General features: G+C 40.1%; 1 protein-coding gene across 26 annotated transcripts in view; it reads right to left on the bottom strand.

Moving 5' to 3' along the window:
• Positions 1 to 20899, bottom strand: part of TCF4 (transcription factor 4) — a 366421-nt gene that overhangs the window by 199142 nt on the left and 146380 nt on the right. Inside the window, exon 1 of one of the 26 annotated variants that reach the window (XM_030810382.1) lies at positions 705 to 777. The exons of the other annotated variants lie outside the window; for them this stretch is intronic. The gene's annotated coding sequence lies outside the window, so the exon portion shown is untranslated. Of the gene's footprint in view, positions 1 to 704; positions 778 to 20899 lie in introns of those variants that run through there. 26 annotated transcript variants of the gene reach the window in all.

Raw genomic sequence — 20899 nt, 5'->3', positions numbered from 1 at the left:
CTCATTTGCATATTTTTCTTTGTTGGAATGTCATTAATTATTACATTTTATGATGATGAATGCAGCTGTCGAAGCTCTCCGATGCATAATTAGCCATCAGAATGCCAGGAGCCGATCAGCATTTTTGGGTGAAAAAAACAAATTTCACTTCCACTCTCCCCCATCCCAACACCACCAAACACACACACACGCACACGCACACACACACACGCACACACCGACTCAGAGCCCTGATGATGACAGTCCTGAGGCCAGACTTTGGGGGAAGTTGAAAAGGGCTAGGTTAAAGCAAATTTATTTTTGCCTTAAAATTATTTTGTTTTTAGCCGATAACGGTCTTATACAATAGAAGCAGTTCTTAATAAAAAAAAAAATCGTTATTCCAGCTTAATTAATGCCACGCTTAATTATAACACCATGATGTCAGCGGTTTTAATTAAGTATTGGCTCCGTTACAAAAAAAACTCCTCACTGCAGTAAGAGCCACAATACACAGAGTTGTGCAAATCATTTCTGCGATATTTTGGTCTTCTGTAGTTCACGAACTATTCAGATATTAACAGGCAGCATTAAAACTCCACGCACACACGCATGCGCAGGAGAGGCACAAACACACACACACACACACACACACACACACAATCAAGCAAAGGGGAAAAACCGTACTTTCCTACTACATTACTTGGACAGACTGTAGAGCTTACCTACTTGACCACTTTTTTGAGCTAAAGTGTAAGTGAAGATGACAAAACATAGCTCATCCTCTCTCAGCCTCTGGGAACGGTGTTTATAAGTAAAAAAAGAAAAACAACACAGAGCAGATGGGACCATTACACATGACCAAACCAATCAATCACAGATGAAGGGCCCAGGTGCAGCGCAGCCGTGCAACAACGCACCATTTCACAGTCTGTCAGACACACACACACGGTCGTCCATGAGTGACCCTCCTCAGCTCCCCCCGGACCTCATCTGGGGCGCTGCGCCCCTCTCGCCTGCCTACACTCCAACTGACGTCTTCATAATCGCCCTGTCTTTCTATCTGCTTTGGCTCCTGTAAAGAGAGGAGGATGGAAGGGGTGGTGACTGGGGGGAAGGGGGGATGGGAGGGGAGATGAGGACAGGGGCTCACATCATTGTCACTTATGAGGAGTCCAGTCTTCCTCCTTCTGCCATCCCCATGGCCCCTCCCTCTCCAACCACCGTCAGAATCGCTTCTCTAACCATCATTACGCTCATTAATTTTTAAGGGTGACTGCTTGGCTGCGGCACCCCAACTGTCTGCCATTAGAAATAGAAATTTTGTTTGTGAGTTTCTTGCCTGTGAGGAAAAAAGATGTGTGTCACTCGACAAAGTCATGATTAGATGGAAATGTTAGAAATTAATTAATTGGAAGTGGGTAGGAAGACTTTTCTTAGCCCCCTCCAGATTAGTTAAAATGAGACTCTAGTTACCCACAAGCTTCCAAGGAATCAGCTCTGTCTCAAGATTTTGTGTCTTAAATAAATTCCACGGCCTTTGGCATCCTGTATCACAAACTCATCCAGGAATCACTGAACCCAAATGAAATTGTACATTTGTAAGGGTCACAAGCTTACAATGGCAACATAACTGAAACACCAACTTAAACACAAAGTTAGGGACAGGCTCTCTGCTTTAAACTCAGAATTCCTAACTCACAGCCTAACTTTCTATGGCTTTCAGCTTTCCTTTCTTTAAAACAAAACAAACAAAAAGCACAAAAATATCAAACAACAACTGAGGGGGGAGCGGAGAAAGACAGTAACCAATAGAATCAGAACAATAATACACAGCACTGAGGCCCACCTACCCCATTTGAAAAAAAACCTCATCACACCACATCAGAAAAAAGTAGATTGGTTTTATTGATCCAATGAATTATTTAATCATGTCTTCTTCCTTAAGCCTAGGTAATTTATAACAGTTTTTGAGATCTTTTGATACAGTACAAATATTATAAAGAATCAGCTCTATTTACTCAAAATACTGAAAATGGATACTTTCCCCAGCTTTAGGAGATGCCTGCTCATCCGAAGAGTGATTGAATGTTCTCAACAATTTATAATTTATTTTGCCTATTTGGAGATGAGAAGGAGTTTAGGAAAGCACTCAAACCCTCCAAAGAACAACTATATGACTGCAAAATAGCTTAAAGGATTTATATCCCAAAATGCTCATGACATTTTAGGCATTACTGAAAATTTACACTAAGAACAAGAAAAAGTTTAATCAAAATAGACCACACAATCCAGCCACTTTAAGGATTAAGTCAAGTTGTCATTTATGTGAAGCTTCATGTAATGGTGGAAAAAATGAAATAGAGTACAGGCTAAGTTGGGAGAGAAAGTGTCCTACCTAAAATCTGCATGCCATTCCATTTACAGGCAAAGGCAATTTTACAGAACACTAGGCAGATTGGATTCGTTGAAATGAAAGCTTTGTCTCTTAGCATGGGCCCTATCATCAATTCAAACATGTTCTCAAAATGGTTTGATGATGCACTTGTTTTTGGCTTTTTTTTTTTCTTTTGAGGATTCAGTATGCTTCCCCCAGCTCTTCACCAGTGAATTTGTCCTTTGGAAACTTTTAAGTATTGAATGAATCTTTCCATTCCCCAATGGATCCTATAATTTTTATGCTTAGTCCTTGTTAGCAAGGAACCTCATATCTGAACTCAAGGAAAAAAAAAAAAAAACCAGAAAACATATTAACATCTTCCATAGCTATGTAGGAAGGGATCACCTTGTGTTTTGAATGCGTATATCTTTTCCTCAAGGAACAGACTCTACACATTTGCATTAATAAATTTCTATTTTCAACCTCAATAGAAAGTGCAGTACAAAAAGCAGATGTGTACATTGGGCTCTTTCAAATTAAATTTCCAAAAGCAGAGCCTATTCTAGCTCATGATCAAAGGAACTAAAACACGATCTCCTCCCCCTTCCAATATAATTACAGAGATTTCATTTCTTTTGTTACAATGAGCACAACAGGTAAATCTTAAACCTGAAGGATAATGATCAGGTGCTACAGCTCAGCTTTGCTGGGTTGCTCAATCGCTCTGCTCAGTGCCCCTGCTGTTTAAACTACCACTCTACAGGAAGATGGGAAATGCCTAGTGCTCTACTTTATTCCTGGAGATTTGTTTCCTCTTCCACATCAAGACTACGCAGAATAGCTCTGAGATGGATACAACCCATTTTACAGCAGACTTATTTCTAAAGAAGGGACATGTCCATCCTAAAACACACATCAAAAAAAAATTATATATATATATATATATATATATATATATATATATATATATACACACATATATTTTCATACATGTCTTTTATTGGTAGGCTACCTAAAAACCCTTGTGAAAGGATATGGGGTATAAATAATAAATAAGTGAGAATTGACATGGTTGTAAAATGTCATATCCTGGCAGTCCTATAAAAGGACAGACCCTAGGGAGGAAGAAGAAAGAGATGCAGCCACAGATCATCCAAAACTGAGGTTCCAAAGAAAATCTGTTCCACTTCAGAATGATTAGCATCATCTACTTCTTTGGGGAAGACAGGTAAAGAGAGAACCAAATTTAAGTCAATACCCACAAAAAGAGTGAACTTTGGGCAAGCACACCCTCTAGGCTTAAACATACTTGAGAGCAACTGCATTCTACATTTGTATTTCCATCTCCCTTTTAAAATTCCTGGTACCTCATTTCATCCTTTGCTGCCCATAGGCATCTGTTCCCCTCTAATTATTTGCCATTTAGAAAAACTCTGCTTAAATTCCTTGTGCATCTGTCCCTTGCTTAGTGTATATTTGTGATGTTTAAATATGGTGCTTGATATTAGAGCAGCCTTGCATGTAAGTACAAAAACTTTTCCAACCCAGAAAAATATTTCAATACCCTCTCCCCTAAAGAGTATACACAAAGTAAATTAAACACTACCAGTATTTTATAAAATAAATATGTACTTCTATATATATCATACTAATATACAAACATATACAAACACAGACACACAAAGACACACACACACAAACACACTCCTCAAAGCTTCCAGAGTGTCTACTAACCAGTGTCGTCACAGTATAAATTCCAGTAACAATGTTCTTTCCCAGAATACAGTCTTTTACTTTTAAGGAGCTAAGGTTTCCTAGCTCCTGAATTATTTTTTGGTCATAGATGAAATAAAACACTATTTTGCATGAAGATATAATTTCAAGGATATCTACCTGTTGAGAATATAAGGGGGAAAAAAACTTTAAAAACCAGACAGTTCAATAGCATCAAAAACCCCAAATCCAACAGGTTTAATTATTTCCTATATCTCCTCTACACACCCTTCCTTCTCCTTGCCCATTCCTTCGTTCTTCCAGGTTTTTTTCCCTTTTCCATACTCCATTCCTTAAAGAAGAGGTACTGGATGAGGGGAAAACATTGGAGGGGGAGCCTGGAAATGTGGCTTCTAAATTTCAGTTCTGCCAATAGCTAGCTGTATGAGTGTCCGTTTTCTCATCTGAATTAGAGTAAATGATTCCTCAGCTCCCTTGAGAAATAGTTACTATTAACTATATTAATAATAAGAATAATGATTTTCCCCGTGCCAAACACTTTGCAGTGTAGTGAGATGATTAGCAACGTGGATCTGAGAGTCAAACCGCCTGGGTTTGAATCCTAGCTCCATCCATCATCCCTGCTTCCAATGAACTGAGAACCCTGGCAAGTTACTGAATATCTTGATGCCTCCATCTTCTCATCAATGAAATAGGACTAGGAATAACATCTACATCATGCTATTGTTATTGAGGAACAAATAAGTGAAGACACTGAATGCCCTCAACATTTGTATTCATTCCTTCTCATCTGTCTCCACTCACAATGGAAGTTTACAGAAAAGGGAGTATCTTATGTTCACCACTATATTGACATAACCTAAAATAGTACCTGCTATTTGTATGGAATTGGTAAGTAAAAAACTGTTCAGCAAATGAATGAATGAACAGACCAAGAAATGTGTTTTGTTCATCATGAGAACCAACGATTCTAAGACTAAACTATTAAATACTTAACTAGGTGTAATTTACATGGGATTTTGCATGACCTCTGTCTTCAGGAAACTGATAATTTATTATGTGAATGAAAAGTGCAAACAACTATAAACAATAGAGAAAAAACACATTAGAAGTACATAAAAGAAATACTTTGCCAAGTCAGATGAAAGACAACTCAACTCTGAGGGATGGAAAGTCAGTTCCTATTCCATGATTCCACCAAGAAAACTCTCTGAAAATGTCAGCAGTGACCACTAAAGTAGTTAAAGCCAATAGACACTGTTGAGTACTCATCTTCCTTGATGACCAAAAAAGACACACCCATCCCCTCCTTCTTAAAAAACTATGCTTGGCATAGCTTCTATAACATCCCATTTCCCTTCTCTCCTAGTCCCTGGCATGCTCTTTTGTTCTCAATTGAATGTCTTTAAATCTTGAAAATCCTTCTACAGCTAGGCCCAAGGCCCACCTGTTACTCAAGACTCCATAAGCAATCTCATACCATCAACTGGCATCTCTACAAACAGCTCTTCAACTGCAGACTCTCCACTCCGACATCTCTGATCTGTACACCCTTAAATTCAACGTCTACTTCATCTCTTCACTTGACTGGTTAAAGGTACCTCAAAATTAACACCAAACTCATGATCTTCTCCTTTCAACCTAGACATTTTCTAACGTTCCTGGGGTTTTACAGAAACTAAAGAAGAAATGAGGTTACATTTGTTAAGAATCTCCTATTTCTTAGCTTCTGTGCTAGATGCGTACATCTTATTTAATTTTCATTACTATGCTCTGAGATATCCTTATCTTCATTTTTAAGAGTATTAAAGCTCAGATAAGCCACCTCCATTTCATCACAGAGCATGGATTTCAGGCTACATAGCTCAAAATTAAGAGGATAAACAATGTTTGGTGTCAAAAAACAATCTTAATCCCTTAGTTGGAGCCTTATTGTCTCGAAGGGGTTGTCACACAGTAAGCCTCCTGATTCTTATTGGAGAGAGATTTTGGTGAACTGATGAGAGGTCTACTCTGGAGAAGGAGGAGAAGATATACAACATCTTAATAGAGCAAAACAGACAATAAAAAAGAGAAAAGTTACGGAAAATAAATATAAGTGGGAAAAAAACTAATTAAGCAAAACTGTAAAAACCGAGCATATTAAATATATTTTGTCAATGAAAAGCTACAATGATGCAAATTTTTTAAATGCATACATATATCTATTGCAAATATAGGAAAAAAGAACCATCAAAGGCCCACAGACGGCATAGAAGTGAAATGAATCCTTAGCAGGGTTGTCTAAAGTGAAAAAACCTCGCCTAGTGGCTGAATCTCTCTGGCCAGGGCCCTGGGCCATCCACACAACATCAGGACCAGAAATTTCATGGAGTCTTCTCCTCTATTTTCCTTTGTGGGTCCCCGCAGAAGTTGCAAGTCCTGCCACGTTTTTGCCCAACATGAATGACTACTTCACACCTGGCTTAGGACAAAACGTGTTCCCTTCCCATGTCCTAGGTGAAATATCAGACTCTGGGACTGCTCTCACTCAAGAAGAAACTTCCATCTCTTCCATGAGAACTCTTCCGGGCACGATGGCTCACGCCAGTAATCCCAGTACTTTGGGAGGCCAAGACCGGCGGATCACCAGGTCAGGAGATCGAGACCAGCCTGGCTAACATGGTGAAACCCCGTCTCTCTTAAAAATACAAAAAATTAGCCAGGCATGGTGGCGGGCGCCTGTGGTCCCAGCTACTCTGGAGGCTGAGGCAGGAGAATGGCGTGAACCCGGGAGGTGGAGCTTGCGGTGAGCCAAGATTGCACCACTGCACTCCAGCTTGGGGGACAGAGCAAGACTCCATCTCAAAAAAAAAAAAAAAAAAAAACATTTGGTCAGTTCATCAGTGAGTCCTCATCAATCCAGGTGACTTGCTCCACATCTCCAAATCCTGAAGATTCCACTGTTTAGGTCTTGACATGATCTATCAGAAACTGTCACAGTTTGGCTTACTCAGCTATTCACAGACACGTAATGGTTGCCTGTCTCCTCGGAGTGAGGACCTCTGTGATTGGAATTCCTCTTTTTGCATACGGACGACTGGGGGTTACCAGACAGAGGAAACTAGACATGTTGACGTTAAATGTTACGTGGTATATTTTTTTTAATATAATATTAATATTAGAACATTCATCTCTCTGTATTCACAGCTTCAGACCTTTGATGTCTCTAGCTGTCAGGGAAAAATACTTTTCTGGCAGAGGGAAAAGTAGATCAGGCACTCTTATCTCTATCAATCACAAACAGATCCCGTTGCATTTTCTGGCTCACTGGAGAGAATTTCTCCCTTCCAGTACTTGCCATGCCAAACTAACCACGATTTGTAACAGGAAAGGACCCTGAGTAAGTGGGGGGAAGCAGAATGCATAAAACGCTGTTCACCTTTTAGCTCTCATCCAGAGGCCACAACCCCGGCAAAGCCAATAATTTCCAAGTTTTCCACCAGCAAACTGGAAGAGGCAGATTTTTAGAGCACAAACAATTACATTTGGGGTCCCAATTTAAAAATGACACTAGCGGCCGGGCGCGGTGGCTCACGCTTGTAATCCCAGCACTTTGGGAGGCCGAGGCGGGTGGATCACGATGTCAGGAGATCGAGACCACGGTGAAACCCCGTCTCTACTAAAAATACAAAAAATTAGCCGGGCGTGGTGGCGGGTGCCTGTAGTCCCAGCTACTCGGAGAGGCTGAGGCAGGAGAATGGCGTGACCCCAGGAGGCGGAGCTTGCAGTGAGCCGAGATCGCGCCACTGCACTCCAGCCTGGGTGCCTGGGTGACAGAGTGAGACTCCGTCTCAAAAAAAAAAAAAAAAAAAAAAAATGACACTTGCAAGCCACACAAACCTCCAAAGCAGATGCCCTACTGAAGATACATGGGTGGCCCAAGATCACACAGCTACTGAGCAATGACATTAAGGAATCAAACCCTACTGGGACTCCAAATTCCCAGCTCTTCCCATGCCTGCACTTATGAAGACAGAAGCAGAAAGCAGGAAAAAAAAAAAAAAGAGTAGTGAGCGAAACAGAAGGCAAGTTAGACGTTTTTAACATTGTGGATGTTGAAGGAGACAGGTTTTAAAAGACAAAACGAACAGGGCTAGAAAAAAATCATGGAATTTGCTGTGCCACTCTAGGAGATGCCAAACTGCCTTGGAAACTAAGTAGTTTTTTGGGAAAGTTGCTGGAATATATCATACTGAGGTATTGACACATAGGCCTGAAGTGGGTCCCAACGTTCACATCATCCCAGGAGATTTGAAGTAAGTGATCACATTTCACCGAGAAACCACACTTTGATAATCACTGCCAGAGAAGAGAGGATCCATTTGCACATTTTGAAGCAAAGGGAAAAGGAGTCAGGGGAAAGACAGATGATGAAAGAAAATAGAGTTATGAAAAGAAAGGTCCCAGGAGACACAAGTTAGAAGAAGCTGAAAGATGCAAATACAGAGGGTTGACAAGAGAATAAAAATGAAGCACATTTTCTTCTAAGACACGGGGGAAAAAGGAGCCAGTTGGAGTTTAGTTGCAGCTCTTCTAAGATCACCTACCTCAAATCAAGGAACACATCTGAGAAACCTGACATCTCATCTAAATTTTTGGAACCCCTACATCCCTTTGATTCCACCTTCTTTCTTGTTTTTTTGTTTTTTTAGACGGAGTTTTGCTCTTGTTGCCCAGGCTAGAGTGCAATGGCGCGATCTCGGCTCACTGCAACGTCCGCCTCCCGGGTTCAAGCGATTATCTCGCCTCAGCCTCCCGAGTAGCTGGGATTACAGGCACCTGCCACCAAACCCGGCTAATTTTTGTATTTTTAGTAGAGACGGGGTTTCACCACGTTGGCCAAGCTGGTCTTGAACTCCTGATCTCAGGTGATCCGCCCGCCTCGGCCTCCAAAAGTGCTGGGATTACAGTTGTGAACCACCGTGGCCGGCCTCCACTTTCTTTCTTACTTCTGTCCTTCTCTGGGGACTACCTGACCCATGTAGGGCTTTGTATTTCTGACTGAATGGTGAAGACTTGGAGTAAACAAGATGGCAGCAGGCAGTGATGAGAAAGAAAGATGAGTTGGACCCAGGTCATCTCTCCTGCAGTCTAAGGAGATGCAGTGTTAAGACTGCAGGTCCTGGTGGTATCTCTCAAAATCCAGTGTTTCTTCGATTTCAATAAATTTTACTGCGGCACAAACTGGGCTTCAAAATCACTCATGGAAAATGAGATAACTAATGTCAGGGCGGTCTTCCAAAGAAATGGCAACTAGAGAAGCAAGAAGACATAGGGAGCTACCAAAAGGCAGTGCAGGGATATCTCTGAAAGTCAACACTGGGAAAGTAATAGCACAGTGCAATGGGAAATTTAGGTTTTCAGCATTTAAAAATGATAATCTGTGCTGGGCAAGGTGGCTCATGCCTATAATCCCAGCACCTTGGGGGGGCCAAGGTGGGTGGATCACTTGAAGTCAGGAGTTCAAGACCAGCCTGGTAAACATGGCGAAACCCCGTCTCTACTAAAATATACAAAAATTAGCTGGGCCTGGTGGCACACGCCTGTAGTCCCAGGTACTTGGGTGGCTGAGGCAGCAGAATCACCTGAACCCAGGAGGCAGAGGCTGCAGTGAGCCAAGATCATGCCACTGCATTCCAGCCTGGGCGACAGAGTGCAACTCTGTCTCAAAAATAAATAAATAAATAAGTAAATAAATAAATAAGATAATCTTCCTTTGCAGCGCTGAACAGAGATTTGTACTTATTCATCCTCTTCATGAGGTAAGTAGCAGGGAGGAAGGAGAAAACTAAGCCCCACTGAAGACTTACTGTGTTTCAAATCTTACACTGGGCGCTTTACCCTATACAACCTTGTGAGGTTGGCCTTGTTATCTCCATCCCACACACACAAAAAGGGAGACTGCGGAGTTTAAGTGCTTGAGCCAGGATGCAAACTCACATGTCAGTGAGTGTGGAAACAGGGTCTCCCAAAAAGTAAACAAACTAGATTAATCATCTGTCAGAGAAAATCACTCCTCTACTCGCCCCTCTCCACTGAACATACATGCTACACCGATTCTACTTTAATTCTGATTCTCTAAATTGCTTCTAAGTGCTTTCCTATTTTGCTCAAATTTGTGAAAGATTGTAAACTACTATGGATGTAAACACTGACCTGAATTCCACAGAGGAGTCTAATTCCAGGCCAGCAGTGTACTTGGCAAATACAAGTCCTCACCAGATGCACATATTTCTATTAATAAAGCAACAGGTCTACATTCATCAGCCTCACTTATCACTTATTAAAAAATAATGATGACAATATTTTCCCTCGATTTTGTGACCTGTAATCATGCTTCTTGTAAGGTCTTTTTAAAAAGATTCTTGCTGTGGTTTAGCAGTGTGCTGAAATACATGTTTTTAAAAAAGAAAAGTAAAAAGTGCAGTAGTGAATTCCGTAGTCATATCATCTCGATAACTTATATTTACATCTAATACTTCTAACCTGTCCCATCTACCTGTGTTGCCCACCAGAAAAATAAAGTCTGATGGTTAAGAACACATGTTACAGTGTCTGGCAGAACTGTGTGCTAAGCCCAAAACATACCAGTGACCAAGAGTGGGTCCTCCATCTGGATTATTTAACCTTTCCGTCCCTCCTACCTTCCTTTTGGGTAAAATGCAGATAACAAATACGCCTCACAAACAGTTGCTATTAGATAAAATTTGCAAATAGCAGCACAGTGTTTGGCACATAGATAACTAGCAGCTACTGTTCCCAGATTAGGATAATATCAATAAACATGCATGGGCTTTAGCAATAAACATTACAGACACTGTTGGACAGAAGTGACTATCACTATTTACAATTTAGCGTTAATGGATCAAGGATTTACTTTGCTGTTATGTGGACAAGTAAGCTTTATATTTGTACCACAGATACAAAGACCAGACATTGATCTGGACTGTTTTGAAAATACATGCCTCTGGTGATATGGACTAAGAGACCAGAGAGCCAGGAGATTAAATGCCTCGCCAAATATACCCAACTGTGTGTGCTGCTGCTGACAGCAATGTCTATGCAAGAGGCGGCACACGTTTTCAACTTTACATATTTGCATTATGTTACGAGGGAAACTATATCACATTAGTGGCTCCCCAGGCTTTTCACTTTTGCTATTCTATTTTAGTTCCAAGCAAGCCTCCATGGTTTTATGAGCTCTTCCCTTTGCACCTTTCTCCCTGCTTGTGTCCCTTATGTGCCCAATCATCCATGTGCACGATGCTGACAGAGCCATTTCCTCTTCAGCTGTTACCCTTGAGTAGTTTTCCAGTCCTTTGTAGGCTAACACTTTAAGGCATAATTCCTACCCACTTGCAACTTTTATTCTAAAGGAAATAAAACAAATCAGCCTAAGATTGCCAGAGCAAAATAATTTTTTCAAATGCTTGTCATACACAAAATAGTCTCATTCAATGGTCTTAATGTACAGGGCAAATAAACGAAAGCAAATCTTCTCTATTCACTATGCTCAACTATATTTCTCCTTTTGCTTCTATGCACTGACTTCTAGTATCCTTTGCTGTTTATTAATTCTGCCAAAAAAGTGTTCATTGTAATAAAAACTCCTTATTTACAATAATTCATCTTGAGTGACAAGCAAATGTCTACTTCAATCACTATGTAGAATTTTTTTGTTTGCATGATAAAATCTTGAGATTTTTCTGTTATTGTGATATTGTTCAAAACTTCAAGGAAGAATTCTGGTTCTGGTAATGTGTTTTCAAACACGAATACAGCACATTCTTTTTTTTTTTTTTTTTTTTTTTTTGAGACGGAGTCTCGCTGTGTTGCCGAGGCTAGAGTGCAGTGGCAGGATCTCGGCTCACTGCAATCTCCGCCTCCCACGTTCACACCATTCTCCTGCCTCAGCCTCCCAAGTAGCTGGGACTACAGGTGCCCGCCACCACGCCCGGCTAATTTTTTTTTTTTTTTTTTTAGTAGAGACGGGGTTTCACCGTGTTAGCCAGGATGGTCTCAATCTCCTGACCTCATGATCCGCCTGCCTCGGCCTCCCAAAGTGCTGGGATTACAGGCGTGAGCCAGCATGCCCGGCCAGGAATACAGGACATTCTGATCACCTCTCAAGTATTCGTGTGTGTGTGTGTGTGTGTGCGCGTGTGTGTGTGTTTTAATTTTTGTAGGTACATAGTAGGTATATATGAGGTATATGAGATATTTTCATATAGGTTTATAATGTGTAATAATCATATATGGGTAAATGGAGTATCCATCAACTTAAGCATTTATCCTTTATGTTACAAACAATACAATTATACTCTTTCAGTTACTTTTAAATGTACAACTAAATTATTATTGATTATAATCACCCTGTTGTGCTATCAAATACTAGATCTTATTCATTCTTCCAACTCTTTTTTGGTAGCCATTAAGGTCAAGTATTCTTATTTAACAAGTAAACCTTCTACTCTTAAGTTCTACTCTGGTGAACTTGAAATACTGATTGCATTAAACTGTAGCGCCTTCTCTCAAATGTGGTTTTTTTGCTTGTTTAGCCCAATGCCTGATGCAATGTGAGTGAGCAATAAATATAAATTATAGGTAATCTTCAACTTTACCTGTAAATATGTTGAGTTAGGAATAAGTCTATCTGTAGTTATCAGCTGAGGACTGGAAATGATTGCAAAGTTATTTTTATAAAATAGTCTTAGATTTGGCTCCATGATATTGGCAAATGCTGAGTCTGTAACCATTTGGACTACACATACTTCTGGCCCATTTTCAAAACCACTAGCTCCATGTTTACTGTTTGTCTCTTCCCCACTTGAATAAAAGCTCCACAAGGGCAGGCATTATTTTCTGCCTTGTTTCGTGATGCCAAGTGCCTGACACATAGTGCTGAGTATGTATTTGCAGAATGAATGATAAACACTGAACATGGCTTGTACAGCCCTTCATGAGCCAGCTCTCATGTACAGCCTACTCCTCATACCCTTCCTCTTCCAGTGATGGGAAGGAGATGCACAGTCCTCTCTCTACTTCTAGCCTTCTTTAGATCTGGCTGCCCATGACTCAAACGTGCCTCCATCCATTCCCATGCCAGCTCCCTCTGGCTGGCTGTTTTCCTGATTGCTCAGATCTGAACTTAAATGTCAACTTCCCTGAGTTTCTCTGTGCTATGTCCCTCCCTGTGAGGAGCTCCCACAGGACCTTGTATTTCTCTGGGCCTGTTTACTACATCCTGTGTCTTACAGCAGACAAAAAGCAACTCCAAGTATGTGGTGATAAAGGGTATATCTCCAACACCAGGCTGTGCAAGTATGTGACACAAGTCTGATGCTAAATAAGCATCTGAGGAATAGACTTAATGAATGACTCAATACCATCTATGAAAGAATCATAAGAAGCACCTATCTACATCCAGAAAAACTGATAGTAATCGCTACATGATACAAGTCAAATAAGCTTACAAACAACACAACTTAAAATCCAATTATGCAATATGTTTTGAGTCTTTCCAAAAGTTATGGGTATTCTTGAACCATTAATAGTGAGATATGCCTTCAAATAAACCACCAATCAAGACTCTGTGATTAGAAAAAAGCTCCTGGGTAAAGAAATGGTTATTAACATCCAGAGAAATAATTTTATATGATTAATAATTTAACTACTTTATTCATTAAAATAAAAGCTTTAATTCTCCGTAAAGGTTACATTTTCAACTTCCCCAAAATTCTCAATAAAAGCAGGTTTTAATAATTTCAATGGTAAAATGGTATTCTATGACATAAGAAAACAAGTAAATAAAATTTCTAAATTCCATACATTTTCTTTCTGTTTGGGCCACATATTACAAGACACAGAGGAGACATTAACTGATTTTCTCTCTGCATCTTAATTTTCTTAAATATACAGAATTCAACAGAAGCACAAAAGAAGCGAAATAAAAGATATATGAAATCTAAGAGGTGAAGGTCTACCACCACAGCCAAAATGTTAGCCGGGGACCTCATATGAGCCTATGAAATTGCAGCACTGAGCAGCCTTAAGTCAGGTCTGTATCCAGAATGTGAACAAAACATTATCTGTATGTGAAAAACCCACACAGACAAAAACAGTTTTATTATTCCAAAGGTCACTGGACATATAACTAAATAACCTTATTATCCACGTCACTATTTTACAGACTAAACAGCAACAACAACAAAAAAAACCCATAAAATCAAACAATTTGGAGTTTGTATTTCTTTTACAGAACAGACAGCCTTAAAAAGTCTTTGACTGCACAAAATAAGTCCTAGAAGATAGCAGAGATAATATTAGAAAGTGTAACAAAATCACCCAAGTCCCTGAGAAAAACATTCATGCCTACAACCAATTTTGACACTAATTTCTTAGCATCCTTAGCTATTTCCCTAACCATTCTGCATAAGGCAAAGATTCCCACTTCACTGTTGCTTGGCCTTAGCTACACATTACAAAAAATAATGAATGGAGGTTCTTTTTGAAATATTTATAATGCTGACTTCCCTTTAATTTGGCTTGCCTTTTTCCTAATTTGGTAAAAATCTGCTAACTCTTTTTCCTTTAATAAAGAAAAATCATTCCTACCACATATGTATGATGTTGAATTGTGAATCTACAGCAATGAAGGTTTCATTCACAACATTATTATCAAAGCAAATCTTTAGGGCCAGTAGATTAAATCTATCAATTTGATGAACAATTAAAATATAAAAGAGTGATCATTTCAGCCCATTCTCTCTCTCAATGGAAATATGCACAATTTTAACATATTAGAAGTTATCCATTTTCTTTGATCTAAAAATTATTTTTTGCATACAAATATCTTAGTGGTAAATAATTAGGTGCTAAGTAGGTGATGATTCACTTTTCCTGAGTGAAAAAGAAGGATTTAAAAATAAGTATTGAGTTCAAGAAAAAAATAACAATTTTGAAAACAAAAATGACAATTTTTTGAAGCAATGTGTAGGTCAGAAATTCCTGTTTAAATAACAGAAACCTAGATCCTAGCCCAGGCCTCTAAACACAGAATCTCACAGACTGAGCCCAGGCATCTGCAGTGTATGAATGGGCCACATGTTACTCAGATGCACAGCAAGGCTGAAGAACTGCAAAGTGCAATCTTATTTCTCATGGGTTTCCGGAGTCCTGGGCAGACATCTCAAGAATGTCACTCATCAGATATATGTCAGATATATAAGGCATTGAGAAATGGTAGACTATAGTGAAATTCAAAGTAAATAGGTTTAGGCCAGGCACAGCGGCTCTAATCCCAGCACTTTCGGAGGCCAAGGTGGGCGGATCACTTGAGGTCAGGAGTTTGAGACCAGCCTGGCCAACATGGTGAAATCCCATCTCTACTAAAAATACAAAAATTAACTGGGTGTGGTGGCGCATGCCTGTAATCCCAGCTACTCGGGAGGCTGAGACAGGAGAATTGCTTGAAACTGGGAGGTGGAGGTTGCAGTGAGCAGAGATCATACCACTGCACTCCAGCCTGAGTGACAGTGAGACTTTGTCTCAAAAAAAAAAAAAAAAAAAAAAAAAAGTAAATGTAGGCTAAGATTGACCACAGCTGCTTCCTAGAGGCCTCTGCTCAGCCCCTCACTCTCTCCTCTCATTAGTCACTCAGCCATTGAGGTGGGGTTGGTATTGCTATGATTATAGTTGTCTCCCACATGTTAGTATCCCCCTCAATAAGATGGCAAACTCACCCAGGGCAGGGACCAAGTCTGACAGTCCCCAAAAGAGTGATCTATTCCCAGAAAAAAGCCAACCAAACTGCAACTCACTCTACATAAAAAAACGCAAATGTGAAAAAAGAAAGTGATGTAGTTTAACGGACCCTTCTCCATTGGATGAAGTCTAGCAGCTTTCAGAGACACCTGAACGTGGAATATTACATATGAGAATCAAGGGACCACGGGAGTCTGTTTCAACCAAAAGTCACCACCTGCAGTCCTGGTAGGAAAGGTAGCACTGGAGATTAATTCTACCCGGAAGACTTTTGGCCATGGGAACAAGGACTACAGGACAAAACTGTGTACCGGATGAAAGTTTCGTCAGCCCTCTCCTACACACTCAGAAGCAGCTTCTTTGAAACATTCCATACTCCATCCACAGGCAGCTGTTACAGTAGTATCTGAAGGTGAGAAGAAGGGACCAAAGTGAAACTCCCTCGTTATAACAGTGTTTGCATTAATGAGTATCTTATTCTTTGAACACTAAGCAAAGACAGATTAATGCTGAGAACAGAAATTGAAAGGTGTTTTTAGTAAGCCCAGTTTTGCTGAGCCCTAAAATTGACAGAGGCCAAGAGAAGGGGGTGGGTGGTTCAAATAGAGATGGGGGAGTTATCAGCTTGGGACAGAGGTGTGTGCACCAGAGCGGGGCAGGGGTTGAAAGGCAGGGGGTGGGAAAATGAAGAAAGGAAAAAGTACTTTTGAAAGTATAGCCTCTTGCTCAGGGCAAGAACTTCATGAATTCCAAAACAGTAGGAGGTTGAGGGGTTTGTAAATTCCTTCGTGGCCACTGGTGGGGAGCAACAAACAAGGAGTTTTGTTTGCAGCACAGGGGATGGAGGAGAGCTTGGGAAGAGGGGGATCCACATCTGAGGATGAGGGCAAAAAGCAGGCACCACGCTGAGGACAGCACAGCACACAGAGCCAGCAACGAAGGAGGCTGACCCTCTCTAGACCTTTGCCCATCAAGTAGCTGCTTAAAAACAAGACCAAGGATGATGAACACACTGAAATCAATGCCTGGAAAGAGGTGGGGCTGCTTATATGAGTGAGGAAGAAGTGACTTCAAAAACCCTCAGAAAGTATCTATCTTTTCCATCCAGGTAGTCCAGGATCTAGTGCACTCCCTGGCACTAAGAAGCATCCATCCAGTAAATACTGGCCCAATCAAGGACTCAGTGATCACCTTGGACACAAAAATTATCCTTAATAAGCACAGTAAACCTGGGCATAATGGGTAACTCGAAAAGAACTTAGCAGGAAAGATGTCTTGGTTATTCAAAGGCCACTTAAACGATCATTTTTCTCTTTTCTTTTTTTTTTGAGACGGAGTCTCACTCTGTCACCGAAGCTAGAGTATAACAGCACGATCTCAGTTCACTGCAACCGCCGCCTCCCGGGTTCAAGCAATTCTCCTGCCTCGGCCTCCCGAGTAGCTGGGACTACAGGCACGTGCCACCACCCGTGGCTAATTTTTTGTATTTTTAGTAGAGACGGGGTTTCACCATGTTGGCCAGGTTGGTCTCGAACTCCTGGCCTCAAATGATCTGCCCACCTTGGCCTCCCAAAGAGCTGAGATTACAGGCATGAGCCACCACGCCCAGCCACGATCCTTTTTCTTTAAGTATTCTATCTTACTTCCTTTAAGGACAAGTTTCAAAAGGGCTAGTCTAACAAATTAACTAGATAAAAACACACACACATGAAAATACTTCCAGCCTTTCTAAGTGATGCAGGTATGTTTTTCCTCTTCTTGTTAGCTTCTTTGTTCTCACTTCTTGAAGATTTTTAGGTGACTACTGCTAAGCTTTGGGGTTTTATTCGTTTTCTTCTACTCACCCCTTGATCACCTGTTTTAGCACAATCCTAATTTCTTTTGTATTTCTTCATTCTCCCCTGGGAAATTTGTGTCTGTGTCTGGCATCTGTCCCCACCACCTCCTCCTTTGTGAACACTGGGGTGAAAATTTCATTTATTTTTTAGCAGTGTCTCCATCGTCTGTCAATACATTACCCTTTCTCTGTCTTCCAGGCTTGACAAACCACTTTTCAGGCCCCTTCTTCAGGTGCTTTGAGAAACAGCTCATTATTATTTATCATGATCTCGTCGGTAATCTTTCTTCTTTTTGGCACTCTTAATTTGGGGATGTTTTCTGATATTCTCAACATCTTCCTGTAATCATGCCAGTCTCCTCTATAACACTTGATGTCAACTGTGCCTCTTTCTTCATAAGTAATTGCTCTGTGCTCTCCAGTTTTCCATCCTGTTAGCCTGATAGCTGGAAATTTCTTACTGCGTGTCTATTCTTACACAGCATAACTTTGGGGCGTCTGTTTATTGGATTTATGTCTGAATATGCATGCCTGTTCCCACTCTGGGTGCTTTTTCCTTCACTACTTGCTCCTTCCCCCCCCGCCCTTATTCTTCTTTATAAGGTCTAACCATCAAGGCCAACTTTTACATTTTGTTTTGAGGGATAAAAAGGCTGCGGTTCTGCCTACACATGGCCTGCATTTCTCAGTGTTTGAATTAATGGCTCAGATAATATTTGCTATGAAAAGCATCATTTGATGACCAAATCCAGTGCAACAATCCATTAGGTCCAAACTCGTATGTGTGCTCCAAATTTGCATAACCAAATCAAGCTTCCTTGCTCTTTCTTTCTATTCTCTAGTTTGACCACAGACTTGCTGAAGCTTCTGGCTGGATTATCACATGCTCTTAAAATACTCTCCCATTCTCCACTTCCAATCAAATCCTTTGTTTCAGATACAACTTAATCAACAGTGGTTTTATGTAAGTTTCCATTTGTACATAATGATAAATAGCTTAAGCTATATTCAGTACATTCACGATCACTATTTTTCTTTCTTTAACATACACAGATAAATCACATTCTATCCACCCTATTATTTCCCATTATTATGTCCATGTTCTGTCAGTCTTTACTATCTGAGAGACAGAATTTAACTCCTTTCCCACTACAATTTTTGTAACCTTTAATAATTAACCAATATTAGCTTTTCTCAAATTTAAATACAAAATAGAACAGCTTGAGCTAGATGGTAGATACCACCCAATAAATTTGTTATTTTCATTATAATGAATAAAAATAGTAAAATAAGTACTACTATATATTATATATAAAGTAACATATGTATTATATAATCGTATAAAAAGTAAGATACAGAAGGATTTTACCCCTTCAATGTGGATTAGACTAAGGGTGCTACAAAGCAATATTGAGTAATATAGTCACAAATCAGTGGAAACTCTTCAGCAGGCCACAGCATAGTGTGCATTTGTGTGCTGCCCTATTCTCCAAAAAGAACGTTATCATATCCATTTTAAATAAATGGGAAGTCAACTGAAACTGACTTCTCTAGGATCACTAAGAAATCGCGGTGATCCAGTCCCATGCGCTAATTGGTAATGCTTTTAAGCACCACATTTCACTGGATTTTCTTACAGCACTAATGTTCCTCCACTGACACAACTTAGCAGGCAACGTATTTACAAAACTATAATAGCCTGAAAAGAATTAACAATGAACAATGTGCAAAATAGTCAATTACAAGCTTAAACTTTAAACAAGCACTTACAATGAAGATTAAAAAAAAAAAAAAAAAAAACTATCTTGGCTATTGGGTCATTTTCCAGGCTACTAACTGCTAAACCATGTGCAGAACGTGCTTCCAATTTAACCATCCAGATTTTCTAAAAAGGCAGATAGCTTTGCTCTGCAGGCAGAATCAAGTCGGTCTTCAATTTGATTTTTAAAACAAAGCAGTTCTACAGAAAACCACTAAGCTTTTGCTACAAATGATCAGAAAAAGAATGAAAAGGGGAAGTAGGTTTTATTTTAAAGACCCCAATTTGTCCATCCATGTAAATGAAAAATATAACTTTATTTTATTTTCAAAAAGGGTGATAGAGAAATAAATTCTACAGCCCCATCAGTTTCTAAGGATTATTGGCCACAAGTCTCGGCTCTTCTGAGACATAGCATTGGCAATGGGTGCCAATGCAAAAAATAACACATAGGAAGTCAGGATGATTTTTAAAAGCTACAGAGAAAATCTGCAGTTCTTTCTAACTAATAAAGCACCTCTCAGGTCTTATAAATAATTGGATACAATGAAATCTGAGATCTCAGAATGGGTAGCTTCCCTCTTCCAATCACACCAGATCAAAACCCATATACAAGGAAATGACCAGAACAGAAGCCAGGTGCATAGAAGAACTTTTGCATTTCCACAAACGTGCAAAGAACTTTATCACAGTACAGAATGAACACATGAAGCTCTGCACCCTTCTGCAGCTCTAGGTTGTAACCAGCCCAGAGTCTACAGAAATGCTACACACTGGTATAAACGAACCAAGATGGACTAGCTTTTTAAATATATCATTCGTACTTCTTGTGGGTGTGACCAAACAGAGGAAGCTGAAAATGGTTTGTCCAGTGGGAAGTCTGTAGCTGTAAACAGTGTGCTGATGACCCTGCTGGCTTGTCACCATTGTGACGTTTACTATAAAAACAAGTCAGGTTCATCTAACCTTGGTTCAGGTCAACATGGACCTTGTATGGGGTCCCATTGCTTGTTTTTAAAACAGGTTGTTGGATACTAATCTATGCCCTCCCTCTGAGTATGCCTAGCTGTCAGGTTACCGTCCAACAACAGAAACCTTTTCTTAAAACTCCCCCGTGAGCTCACACATCACCCTCCAGATAGCTTGTTTATCACAGCCATGAGTCTAATTTTCATAGTCTAATATGGGCATCCCCTGGCAAGCGGTTTGTAAAGCAAACAGTTACCTCTCAATCTATCATTAGTGTTAACCCGAATTTTCACATAACCTTCAGCACCTGTATTGAGTAGCTGGCTCACCTTGGAATTTTCTGCCTTAACATTAGGTGTAGGTAAAGAGACATCTTTTCAGGTAATTTTAAGCTTTTGTTGTTGTTCTTGTTTATTTTAGTTCTTTTCTCAAGAGA

The sequence above is a fragment of the Nomascus leucogenys genome, chromosome 4 (genome assembly GCF_006542625.1).
Source record: "Nomascus leucogenys isolate Asia chromosome 4, Asia_NLE_v1, whole genome shotgun sequence".
Classification (NCBI taxonomy): Eukaryota; Metazoa; Chordata; class Mammalia; order Primates; family Hylobatidae; genus Nomascus; species Nomascus leucogenys.
The sequence above is the reverse complement of the archived record's forward strand: the minus strand, read 5'-3'. Positions and strand labels throughout refer to the sequence as shown.